At 37.7% G+C, this 12,884-nt stretch overlaps 1 protein-coding gene and 1 long non-coding RNA gene across 3 annotated transcripts in view; one reads left to right on the top strand and one right to left on the bottom strand.

Moving 5' to 3' along the window:
• LOC106871063 (protein FAM107B) overlaps window positions 1-12,884 on the top strand; it is a 204,875-nt gene that overhangs the window by 20,405 nt on the left and 171,586 nt on the right. The window lies entirely within an intron of this gene.
• Window positions 5,723-11,668, bottom strand: LOC128247828 (uncharacterized). Of its 2 annotated transcripts, XR_008264150.1 has the most exons (3): window positions 10,884-11,668; window positions 9,585-9,670; window positions 5,723-6,826 (listed from the first exon to the last, which is right to left on the bottom strand). It is a non-coding gene; the product is annotated as an uncharacterized LOC128247828 (long non-coding RNA). The 2 variants fall into 2 exon arrangements; XR_008264149.1 differs by lacking the exon at window positions 9,585-9,670.

Here is a 12,884-nt window from a genome sequence, read left to right as displayed (position 1 = left end):
TGTCTACTTCGTAGTTGAGTGATTGCTGTTAGAAAGGGCATCCGTCTGTGAAAACCACAAAACTCTGTCACAGCTACATCCCTATGACAACCGTTGCTTCATAGTTGAGTGGTTGCTGTTAGAAAATCACAAGACTTTATTCCAAATATATCTGCATGACACTGTCTACTTCGTAGTTGAGTGATTGCTGCTAGAAAGGGCATCCAGCTGTGAAAACCACAAGACTCTAACAAAAGTTTGATGAATACACATTATACATTTGTATTCTAGGTGTAACAGCCAGGAACTGATGTGGCCTACTGACTCAAAAACTTTTGCACGTGCATGGGCAAGGTGGCATCACTTCCTACCTAAAAAATTTTGGCCATACAGCATTTTTCGTGCCAGAAAAACATAAAGTTGGATACTTGTTGAATGCACCTTGTGTGTGTAGAGAGAGAGAGAGATGGGGTGGGGAAGGATACGAGGAGTTTTTGAACAAGATGACTCAAACTAATAGGTATGCACTCTGAATGCTGAAATAGGTGTGCTGCCAAAATTCCACTTAGAGCAGCAGATGAAGTTGTAGTTATGTGATTGTCTTGATCAAAAATGGCTAGAGGTGGCATCCCTTTGAGCCAGTAGGTTTTGGTTAAAGTAGCGAGGAAAAGCAAACAACTGGAAAGACAGGACAAGGACAATTTAGATTGAATTAAATGCCCTCATCTTGCCATGCTTAATTGTTTGCCTTTCCTCACTACTTTAAAACAAACACACACACACACACACACACACACACAGAGACACACACACACACACACACACACACACACACACACACACACACCATCATTATCATCATTTGTTTTCCATGCTGGCATAGGTTGGCTAGCTTGACAGGAGCTGGACCAGGTTCCATTGTCTGTTTTGGTATGATTTCTGCAGCAGGATACCTTCCTAACACCAACTACTTTATAGAGAATACTGGGTGCTTTTTACATGGCACCAACATCAGTGCTTTTTACATAATACCAGCACCAGTATATGTGTGTGTGTGTGTGTACTTGTGTACTCTTGTCTTGACATCATGTGATAGTTGCAAATGAGTACCAACATCATGCAAGCAATGTTGTTTGTTTCTTGCATTCTGTGAAAAACACATCTGGCCAAGTATTACCTTACTGGAAATAGGTGAGTTTTGGTGACAAGAAGGCATCCAGCTGTAGAAAACCTGCCTCAGCAAAGTTTGTCTGACCCATGAAAGCATGGAAAAATAGATGTTAAATGATGCTGATAGAAATGCTCAGAGAATACTATATTGACCACAGTGAGTGTGTTAGCTGCTTCTGAAATACAGGCCACTGAGAACATTGCATTAATTTCTCATGTAACACTTCAGTGGCCACAATATGTTAACAGCTGTTCAGACAAGACTTCACTGACCACTGTATATTAACAACTGCTCATAAAACACTCGACTGGCTGTGATGTATTAGCAACTACTGACAGAACATTTTACTGACATCAGTTTGTTAATAACTTCACAGTGAACACTGTTTACTAGTGTGTTGACTGTTGCTCAACATGGAAAACTATGTGTAAACAAACGTTCAAAAAATTCTCTACAGACCACAATGTGTTAACAACTGCCCAAGAAATGCTCGACTGAGTATGGTGTGTTAACATCTGTTCAGGTAACACATCACTGACCTTAGTGTCGACAGATGCTCACGACTGCCATCATGAATCCTTTCGGTTGCATAGGACTACAGTGGAGAGGGAATCAGCTAAGATAAAGGATTAAAGTATGAGAGAAAGAGCCAGGACAGAACAGGTTTCTTGCTGTAGAAAAGCTACATGGCTAGGAATTCCTTACCCAATGAAGTAGGTTATATTCATGTGGTGGGAGACGAAATATATTTTTAATTCTACATTCGTTTGATTCTCTCTACTGTAGAAAATGTTTTCCACAACTTATCAACATTGTTGCTCAAATGGGGAATTCAAAATCTGTGTTTTAATTACTTATCAATACTTTACTCCTTGGAATGGTATTTGGGTAACAGTAAGGGTGGGAGTGTGGTGAGTCATCTATGCTTAATTATACTTTGCTTTCTTCATAACAATCCTGATGTAATAAATATCCAGATGGTCTATATTTGTGTATGTGTGGTATAAGGGGGATGTATGCATAAGTATTTGTGTATGAAATAGATTTTAGTATATTAGTATAAGTTGCCAGGATGTGAGCAGAGGTCAAAAACTTTTCCACCATCTGCACTGAAACAGCTGCTAGAATAGTGTACGTTGCAATAATGGCTTAGAGTATCCTGAAATATGGATTTTTAAAAAAAGTTCTGGGAACTATTACTATTGAAGAGATACTAAAGCTGTCATGAATTTATCAACAGTTTATAACACAGGTTGAAGTGATTCAGTGTTGTACAATATAGATACACAAGTCTTAATCCATAAAGGACCAAAACAATGATAATATTGTACAATATATCATCATTAAATTCATTTAATATCCATACTCCATGCTGGCATGGGTTTGATGATATCTGTGTATATATATATATATATATATATATATATATATATATAATGTATATATAATACAAATAATAGATGAGTATATGCATATATACGTACATGTATGTACATACATACATCTACCTGTATATATAGATGCATATCTGGGTACAGGACATTGCAAACAAAACGTAGACAAAATGCTAAACAAGTACAGAAAACACACAGGCCACATAGAGAACATTTCCTTCATCAGCTGCCACCATTCAACACTGGCATTTCGAATAGTTAGGGCAGGGCACATTGTTAATATATATATAGATAGATATATAGATAGATAGATAGATACATACATACATGTGTATATTTCTCTCCCTCTCTATGTATGTGTATGTATATATATATATATATATATATATACACACACGTGCATACACACACGTGCAAACATACATACTCCACCCCCATCACTGCCACCTCCACGACCACTGTCATCCCTGCCACCATCATCACTACTTAGCAAGAGCTATTACTAGGGTCAAAAGTGAAACACGTTAGATGAGTTTCAAATGTCTGATTGTCATTATTTAATAATGAGATTAGTTAAGTCTGTCAGCTTTGAACAAATAAAGAAAATACAATACAAAGGTAATACGAGAAAGTAGGTTTCTTGCTTGAATCATCTAGAATGGGTTTAGTAGGTGACAGGTAAATACTGTTTTAAGAAGCTAGCAGATGTAAGATGTAATATTTAACTTCAAACAGCCCCAGGGTAGATTGTAGGGTAGATTATTTATGCACAATTGCCTAATCTTTGTAATCCTTTAAAGGTTATTATGAGGACCAAGAAACAGTTTGTTGACAGACATTGATATTGAGGCTGTCGGCTCTGAAGTTGTTTTATGACCTATTTCTGACGAATACAAGGCACATAAAGGGACAAAGCTTTTGATAAGTAACTCCATTACACACTAATGTTTAGAATAAACAAGCACTTCTCAAATGGGGTTCCCTAGAACTCTTGGGTTCTGCAAGAGGTCACTCAAATTAGTGATAAGTAAACCCAACCTCATCTTTCTTAGTGATGAGTGATGCTGATGACATGCAAAAAGCAACCGGATCAATCTCTGAAGTAGCTGGCTTTATTAAGGGCATCCCAAATCATGTCAGAGCAGACATTGGATAACAGTGCAGTTCTCTGACTCATTGGATCCTCTTCAACCAGCCAACTCATGCCAGCATGGAAAACATAAAATGACAACAATGATGATGACATAAATGATGGTAATGATGACAATTACTGCATTTTAATGTGTATAAGGAACCCCCTAATTTTGGGGGCTTAAAAGGTAATGTGCAGTGGGACTGAACCCATGACCACATACTTAGAAGCAAGCTTCTCAGCCTCATAGCCACACCTGCATCTATACACACGCACACACACATTAGGTAATAATAATGACCAAGCCACCCACCTTGTAGGATGGTTTCTTTTTCAATAAAGGTATTTCAGGAATGAACTAACCCCCACCACACACACACACACATATGCACATGTATAGACTTGCATATGCTCACACACTCTTACATATACACATAAGTGTATCTTTTAGCTTACAACTCCTTGCCTGTGATATCCTCATTCACCTATGGGTGTGCCAAACAGCCAGCCATCCATCCATACACACACACACATGCCACACATAGATGCATACAGAAAAGGCACTCATTTCTTCTACACACAAATTACTACTGTAATCACTATTGTTATACTTCCACAACCACCATCATCAATGCAACCACTTCCATTATAAGCATATTCATCTAATGTCCGCTTTTCCATGCTTCTATGAGTTGGATGGAGTTTATTAAGACAGATTTCCTACAGCCAGATCTTCTTCCTGTCTCCAGCCCTTATCTTTTTCCAAACAAGGTAATATTTCCCCATGGCCAGACATGCGCTTGCAGGATATTGGGAATGACATTGCTTACATGACAATGACATCCACTTTACAACAATCATGTGATGTTGAGACAAAGACACATGCATACATGCACACACACATACATGCACACACATGCATGCACACACACATATACATGCAAACATACATACATACACACATTGCTGTTGTTGGCACTCTGTCGCTTACGACATTGAGGGTTCCAGTTGATCCGATCAACGGAACAGCCTGCTCGTGAAATTAACGTGCAAGTGGCTGAGCACTCCACAGACATGTGTACCCTTAACGTAGTTCTCGGGGATATTCAGCGTGACACAGTGTGACAAGGCTGGCCCTTTGAATTACAGGCACAACAGAAACAGGAAGTAAGAGTGAGAGAAAGTTGTAGTGAAAGAGTACAGCAGGGTTTGCCACCATCCCCTGCCAGGGCTTCATGGAGTATAGGTGTTTTCGCTCAATAAACACTCACAATGCCCGGTCTGGGAATCGAAACCGCGATCCTATGACCGCGTGTCCGCTGCCCTGACCACTGGGCCATTGCGCCTCTACACATACATACATACACACACACACACACACACACAGATGCACGCACATACATACACACACACACCTGAACTTCCTTCCATTTCTCTCTACCAAATCTACTCAGAGGGTTTGGTCAACCTGGCTATAGTAGAAGACACTTGCCCAAGGTACCATGCAGTGGGACTGAACCCAGAACCAAGTAGATGAAAGCAAACTTCTTATCACACAGCCATGTCCGCACCTACAATCTTCACCATGGTTACCACCAAAACACACTGCCACACCTACCATTATCTGAAAGTGATCCCACTTCCTCTGCTTGGGTACAAAACTAAAACCAATGCTTCTTTACTAATTACCACCCCACCCAATATTTTCCAGTAATATGATGTGATGAAGGTGAGGAACCGTGTACAGACCCTCTTCCTATTACTACAGGGATGGAGGTGAATTCTTTAGTGGGGTCAGATAGCTACTATTTTCTTCCCCTTACAGATCAGCTCCATCCCACGCTAGTACAGCTATCTAAATAATTAGATAATTAAGGGACCAGTAAGAAAGTTTTTCTAAGTGGTGTCTCATTAACTTAATTTGTCTCATGTTAGGGTTTGATGTTCATGCCTTCTGTTTCACACACTTAAAGCTTCAACATGTAGCAGCTGACTCTGTAGAAGCCTACAAGATTATCCACCATCTTTCCAAAATCAATTCTGATCCTATTTTTTAATTTAGTATCTTTATTACCCATGGACCTGCTTATAAAATTAAAAAAATCAGTGTGATATTCAAATATATATATATATATATATATATATATATATTTAATCATCGTCACCATCATTGTTTATTTGCTTTCCATGCTGGCATGTGTTAAGGCTTCATGTATTTGCCAGTAGGCTGTGATTTGGTCATATGGCACTGGGTGTTAAAGCACTTGAAAGTATGAAGTGTCCTGCTCATTATGACTCAGAGATGTCCAATAGGATTCATATCTGGTGACTGGCTTGGCCATGGAAGTTTTTTAATGCCATTCTCATCCAACAAATCTTGGGTCATTCTAGCCGTGTGACAAGGAGCACCATCTTCCATAAATAAAGAGTCTTCTTTAATCATTTCACTAGTAGAGAAGATTGGAAGTTCTTTCTGCAATATGGACACATATTTATCTGAGTTTATGTTTCCCTCCCACTCCACCAGCTCTGATCAACCATTGCTCCAAATTGTTCCCAAGACCATCACAGAATAGCTGCTGTATTTCATCGTTAGCTGTAACCTTTTCACATCAAATTCTTATCACAGAGTCTCCAGACCCACACTGAACCACTGTCAGGAAATACAGTAAATCTGGAGTCATCAGAGAATATGACAGTGTCCCAAAATTCTAATGGCCTCTCCACCATCTCACTGGCCCAATCTTTTCTCTGCTTGATGCTGGCTGGTCGAAGAAGTGGCTTCCTTCTTGCTGCTCTGCCATAGTAACCAAGTTTGTGAAGATACCTGACAGCTGTTCTGAAACTGGCATTAACTTGCTCTGCTATGTCAGAGGCCTTGCAGTGAGGATTATCCTCCACACTTCTCTAAGGTAAAGAAAGGTTCTGTCAGAGGGCCCTGGTTGATCTGGACAAGGTAATGTTGACTCCTTCCCCTCTTTGATGAATTGCATAATCACTCTATTAACTGTAGAAAGTGGGATTCTGAGGCTTTCTGCTATTTTACACTATGTCCACCTTCAGAATGACCCACAATATGGCCTCTTTGAAATTCAGACAGTTCCAAGGCTTCTTTTGTACATGGCATGATTAAACAGTTCCATATAGAACCTGAAACATAAAAATGTCAATTAATAAAAAATATAAACCTTTACAAGTTAGAATAAACATAAAACGAAGTTTTATGAAGTGTCTATTTACTTCTGTCATGTGTGTGTGAATGTATGTATGTATGTATGTATGTATATATATATATATATATATATATAGGTTTGTGATATAAACAGAAAAAAAACCCCTCAAAACCTGATTGTATACATATTTTTTTATTAATTGCCGAAAAAATCCAAGTGACTCAGGGTCTGAGATTTTCAAATATTGACACTTATCCAACTGGTTTCAAACTTTAGGGATTATATTTGTAGAGATCAACTAAATTGATAAATGTAATTCTATCCAAAGTGTTCTAGGAAAAAAATCATATAAATAATATGCATGTATTTGATTTTATCTTTGCACATGCATCCAATCAAATGTTCTCTATTTATTTTCATTTCCAGAATATTCTTAATAGCATTCTTTTGCTTCGTGCCTTCAAATTTCATTTACCAATTGGAAATGTGAAAATCAGTCATGAAATTTTAAGTTCCATCTCTAATAAATATATCTTGTTACTCCACTTTCAATTTCAAGTACTATCTCATTTTTTTTTCACTCAAGTTCTTATACACACACACATACATACATATATAAACATCATTATCATCATGATCAAGCATGGCTGTGGGGTTGTGAATCTTGCATCCTAGTTCAGGTGGTCTTGGTTTCAGTCCTACTGCATGGCACCTGAGGCAAGTGTTTTTTTCCTATGGCCCTATGGGTTTGTGAGTGGATTTAGTTGATGGAAACTGAAAGAAGCTCATTGTGTGTGTATGTGTATATATATATATATACACACACATACATACATTCAGTTAATGGCAATTGCTCAAAATGAGGAGCAAATGGACAGCCGACAACTGATGAAGGGTCGTTCTTTATGTTACTTGTCTTGTTTTCCATTTGTTTCTCTCATTGTTCGCATACCCTAGTTTGTCTTCTTATTTCATGTTGTTTACATTTTGTGATGTCTTGTACCCATATATGCATATATATATATATATATATATATATATATGTATATGTATATATGTATGTATGTGCATATATGTATGTATATTTGCACACTTAGTTGGCAAATGTATGTTTTATATATATATATACATGGTGGGGAGAAAGAGAGAGAGAGAGATCAGCCATAATGGATATATAATACTGTATACTTCAATTACTTAATATATCTAAGTGTGTGTATATGTGTGTGTGTTTACCCTTGTCTAGACATCACAAAATAGTTGTAAATGAGCATCATCGTCATGTGAGGTTGTTCATTTCCAGTCTTCTGTGAAAAACCTATCTAGCCATGAAAAAATATAACCCTGCATAGATACAGGTGATGGTTGGCAACAGGAAGAGCACTGGCTATAGAAAATCTACCTCAGCAAAGTCCATCTGATACACCCAGGCTTGGAAAAGTGGATGTTAAATGATGATATACAGGGTGAATCTGTTTTTTTAAGTCATTTGTATGAATTTAGAAAAAGGCACGTAGCTCATTAAAGAAAAACTGTATCTGAAAACAAATTGGTACAAATAATTTCGAGAATCCATTGTTAGCATCAATGTCTGCTTCAATATGGAGTCTGAAGCATTGACATTCCCAAATCAGAGGATATTTATCAATTTTGGACATAGTGCTGGTTATGGTGGACTTGAGGGATTGTATGGTGTTATAGGGATGTTGATTGACTTCACAACTTTCTGCAACACCATTGTGTAGTCAGCAGCATTGACTTTTAAGATTCGTGGAAAGAAGTGAGGAGGCATAACATCTCCCTTGATACTGGTGATTCCCAGAACCATCACATTTCCTGAGAACTTAGTAAACTTAGAATGCATGTCCTTTGGAACCTTATTTGAGTCTCTGCATAACCATCGTTTAGTCCTGATCAAAGTTTTTCTCGTAGGAGAAAAAACCAAAGCATTCCAGCCTCTTGGTGTTTTAATTTGTTTAGCAAGACTTTTGCATGGCTTGAACAATTTTCTCTTGTCACATCCGGCATTAATTGATCCCTCCACATCACATACAGTTTGTACCAAATGTCCTTATGCACAACTCTTCTGATGGTGCATTCTGAAACCTTGAGGTCCTTTTCAATGGCTCTGATTAACTTTTCAGAGTTTTATCAATTATTTCTTGAACTTTTTGTACTAAGTTATGTATTCTGATTGTATTAGGACCCTGTATATGCATTTTACATTTAGCTGCTGATGTTGGAAACCTCATTGGCAGCTTCCAGCTTCTTTTGAGCTTTGACAACGAAGGATGGAGCAACTTTCAGGAAGCAAGCTATCTGCGCATCACTCTGGAATGAATACAGCATGCCTTTTCATTTGCTGAGTCAACTTGATCTCTGACATTATTTATCTAAAAGGTAAGGTTAAAAAAATATGTTAGAAGAAATTTAGAGCTTTGGAAAAACACACCCTGAACACACACACACACATAGGTGCGACTGTGTGGTTAAGAAGCTTGTTTCCCAATATGTGGCACCTTGGGCAAGAGTCTTCTACTATAGTAGTCCTGGACTAACCAAAACCTAGTGAGTGGATTTGGTTGACAAAAACTGAAAGAAGTGTGTTTGTGTGTAAGTGTATGTCTTTGCGTTTGTGCTGTATCCGTCATCCACTACCACTTGACAGTCAGTGTCGGTTTGTTTATGTCCCCAGAACTTAACGGCCCAGCAAAAGAGACTGGTAGAATACGTACCAAACTTTAAAAAATAAGTTCTAAGGTCAATTTTTCTTGAGTAAAACCTTCAAGGTGGTTTCCCCAGCATTGCCACAATCCAGTGACTGAAACAAAGAATATATTTATGTAGGCTCAAATGTAAACTCTCTCTCTCTCTCTCTCTCTCTCTCTCTCTCTCTCTCTCTCTCTCACGTGTGTGTAGACACACAATACATATATGTACCTATACAGAAATACATGTGTACCATGTAACACATACACTAGATTGTTGAAGCTGCTTTTGTTACATCACTGTCCCTTATCTAATTTCCTTACTAACAACCAACCTACTCTCAAACAAAAAAAAACAAGCAAAAAAACAAACAAAACAGCCTAAAAACCAACGAAAGAAGAACAGAAAGAATACTAAGTGTTTTCAGCCATTATCTGGCGCCATCGAATACTTAGAGGAAGAGTGGGGTGGGCATTATTTATCTCTGGAAGGTCCCTCTCCAATTAAATATTGAAAATAAGGATAAGTCCCTCCCCCTCTCTTTTCCTCTCTCCCCCTCTCACTTTCTCCTTCTCCCTCTCTGTCTCTCATTTTTGCATGTCCTCTTCCCTTACTCACCCTCTGGTATTTAATCTTTTTTCATATCAACCCTATTTCCTTCAGTGTGTGCATTTCCTTAATGTCTACCAATTAAGTGTCCTTTTAATTAACAAACCCTCTGCAACCTTATCTCATTACATGGGTGGATCGGTAGGAGTATAATTTCATTGAGAGACTTCCACTGCAATTAATGCATCTTATTGGCTAATTATTAAAATACTAAAAACAGAACACACACAGACACACACACACACACACATTCACAATACATATGTAAGTGTATATGTATATGTGTGTGCATGTTTGTATATATATATATATATATATGTATATATATGTGTGTGTATATATATGTGTGTGTGTGTATATATATGTGTGTGTATATATATGTGTGTGTATATATATGTGTGTGTATATATGTGTGTGTATATATATGTGTGTGTATATATATGTGTGTATATATATGCGTGTATATATATATGCGTGTATATATATATGCGTGTATATATATATGCGTGTATATATATATACGTGTGTGTGTATATATATATATATATATGTGTGTATGTGTGTGTATATATATATATGTGTGTGTGTGTGTGGTGGTGTGGATGTATATACGTATGTATATATAAACAAAGCTAGATATGCAAAAACAATCAGAGAAATAGTAATAGAAGAGATGAGGGTGAGGCAACATACAGGAATAAATGAAGAAGTTTTACCTTTTGCAATGTTTTAACTCATGCGCTAACTGTTGATTGTATTTGTTAGGCATTTCCACAATAATTATTAGTGCTATCTTCATTATCTTTGTTGTTTCCAACTTTATCATCCTCTTCATTAACATTGTCATCATCTTTGTTATTACTGCCACCATCTTCATCATCACCACCATCACAACTACGACTGTCATCCTTTCCATCATTACAGTCCTCATTCTCTGACCATCCTCGCTCCCGTTCTCTCTCAGTTATAGGGGCAGCTTAATCTTTCTTCCTTTCAGGGCCAATAAAACTATACTAATCTCGGGTTATGGATCAGTAGAACTGTTATAACATCAAACGGTATGCTTTATCTGTTCTGGCTCTTTTTATTCTGACACTAAATGTTTTCAACAAACACTGGTGTTAGGTTATGTCAGCATGGAAGCAGCAAGCCTTTCTTTGGACAGTGTCAGTGACATGGAGACAAGAGACTTGCATGCATGGGCAACTGTCAGTCTTCCGCAAAAGACCTAGCTCAGGCCTGTGTATATCTGTATAGATATAGACAGATATAGACCATAGGATAACAGGTGTGTGTGTGTGCATGTGTGTGTAAGGTCATGAAACATCACCAGAGAATGTAAAACCATGTATTTGTAGTGTCTTTGATAGCTTTAGTTATCATGTATTGTTCACAATGAGATGTTGAAAAATGATACTGTTTCCATGATATTTGAGTTATTGTGTCTTTATGTTGCTAAAGGAGTCTAGGATGTCATGTCCTTACCAGAGGATGTCCTGTTATTATAAGAGCCTGTTTATAAAGTCTCTGTTCATAGAAGTAGTTGATATCTTGTTGCAAAGTGTCCAGGTCATGTGTGGATGATCCAAAGTCGACCTCAGCAGAATTTGAACTCAGATCATAGAAATGGGGAAAATACTGCTAAGCATTTCATCAAGCATGCTAACAATTTTTCCTGCTTGCCACCTCTTAATGATAATAATGATAATAATTCTTTCTAATTTTCACTTAAGGCCAGCAATTTTAATTAGAGAGGTTGGTTAGTCAATTACATTAATATATTTTGGGCATGGTATAAGACTTTATTATCCAATATGTCCTTTCCAGTTTCAGACATTAACCCTTTCGTTACTATATTTCTGACCAAAATACACCCCTCATGAGTTTCAGTTAGATTCTAAAATAATCATGAATTTAGACTAGTCTCATTAAACACCTGTAACTTTTTTATTTATCAACATATTAATGTGATATTTGGAACATAATTGAAGAAAGGGTTCTTAATCAATTCTATTGCATAATTTTTGTCTCAAAGTGACTCTAATTACAGGTAAATCCAGGTAAACTGAGCAAAATGTAAAAATATTAAAATTTTGTTTAAGGCAAGAGTAAGATCTGAGGGGTATTGGCTGCTAGTTTTAGCAAGTAAAGCAACTATATAGAGGTTCCCTTTGGCTCTACACTTTGGCAGTAATAGCAATGTCTTAATTGTGGTTATGAGGGTAAATGTGTGTATTGGTGATAGCAATTGTGGTGATGGTCGAGGTGAGGGTAGAGGATTGTAGTTGTTGCTGTTGTTGTAGTGATGGTGGTGGTGGCAGAAATGGTGTTTGTTGTCACTGCTGTAGTTATTGTTCTCTTTTTGCTGTTGTTGTTGTCTTTCTCCCTCCTGGCTCCTGAAATTTCATCTACTGATGTTGTTGTTGCAGACATAGTAGGGGTTGAGAGGTTGGTAAATGATCACATCAAATGTGATGCTGGCTATTTGATGAAATGGAATCTTATCTAACATATATCTATTTCCCTTGTCTCTTGGTAGTTGTGATGGTGGTGGTGGTGGTAGTGGTATTGGTGGTGGTGGCACAGGTGGTAGTGGTAACTGTGGAGGTGGTGGTTGTGTGGGTGGTAGTGGCAGTGGTGGTGGTGGTGGTGGTGGCACAGGTGGTAGTGGTAACTGTGGAGGTGGTGGTTGTGTGGGTGGTAGTGGCAGTGGTGGT

This window comes from Octopus bimaculoides, chromosome 5 (genome assembly GCF_001194135.2).
Source record: "Octopus bimaculoides isolate UCB-OBI-ISO-001 chromosome 5, ASM119413v2, whole genome shotgun sequence".
Taxonomy (NCBI): domain Eukaryota; kingdom Metazoa; phylum Mollusca; class Cephalopoda; order Octopoda; family Octopodidae; genus Octopus; species Octopus bimaculoides.
The sequence above is the reverse complement of the archived record's forward strand: the minus strand, read 5'-3'. Positions and strand labels throughout refer to the sequence as shown.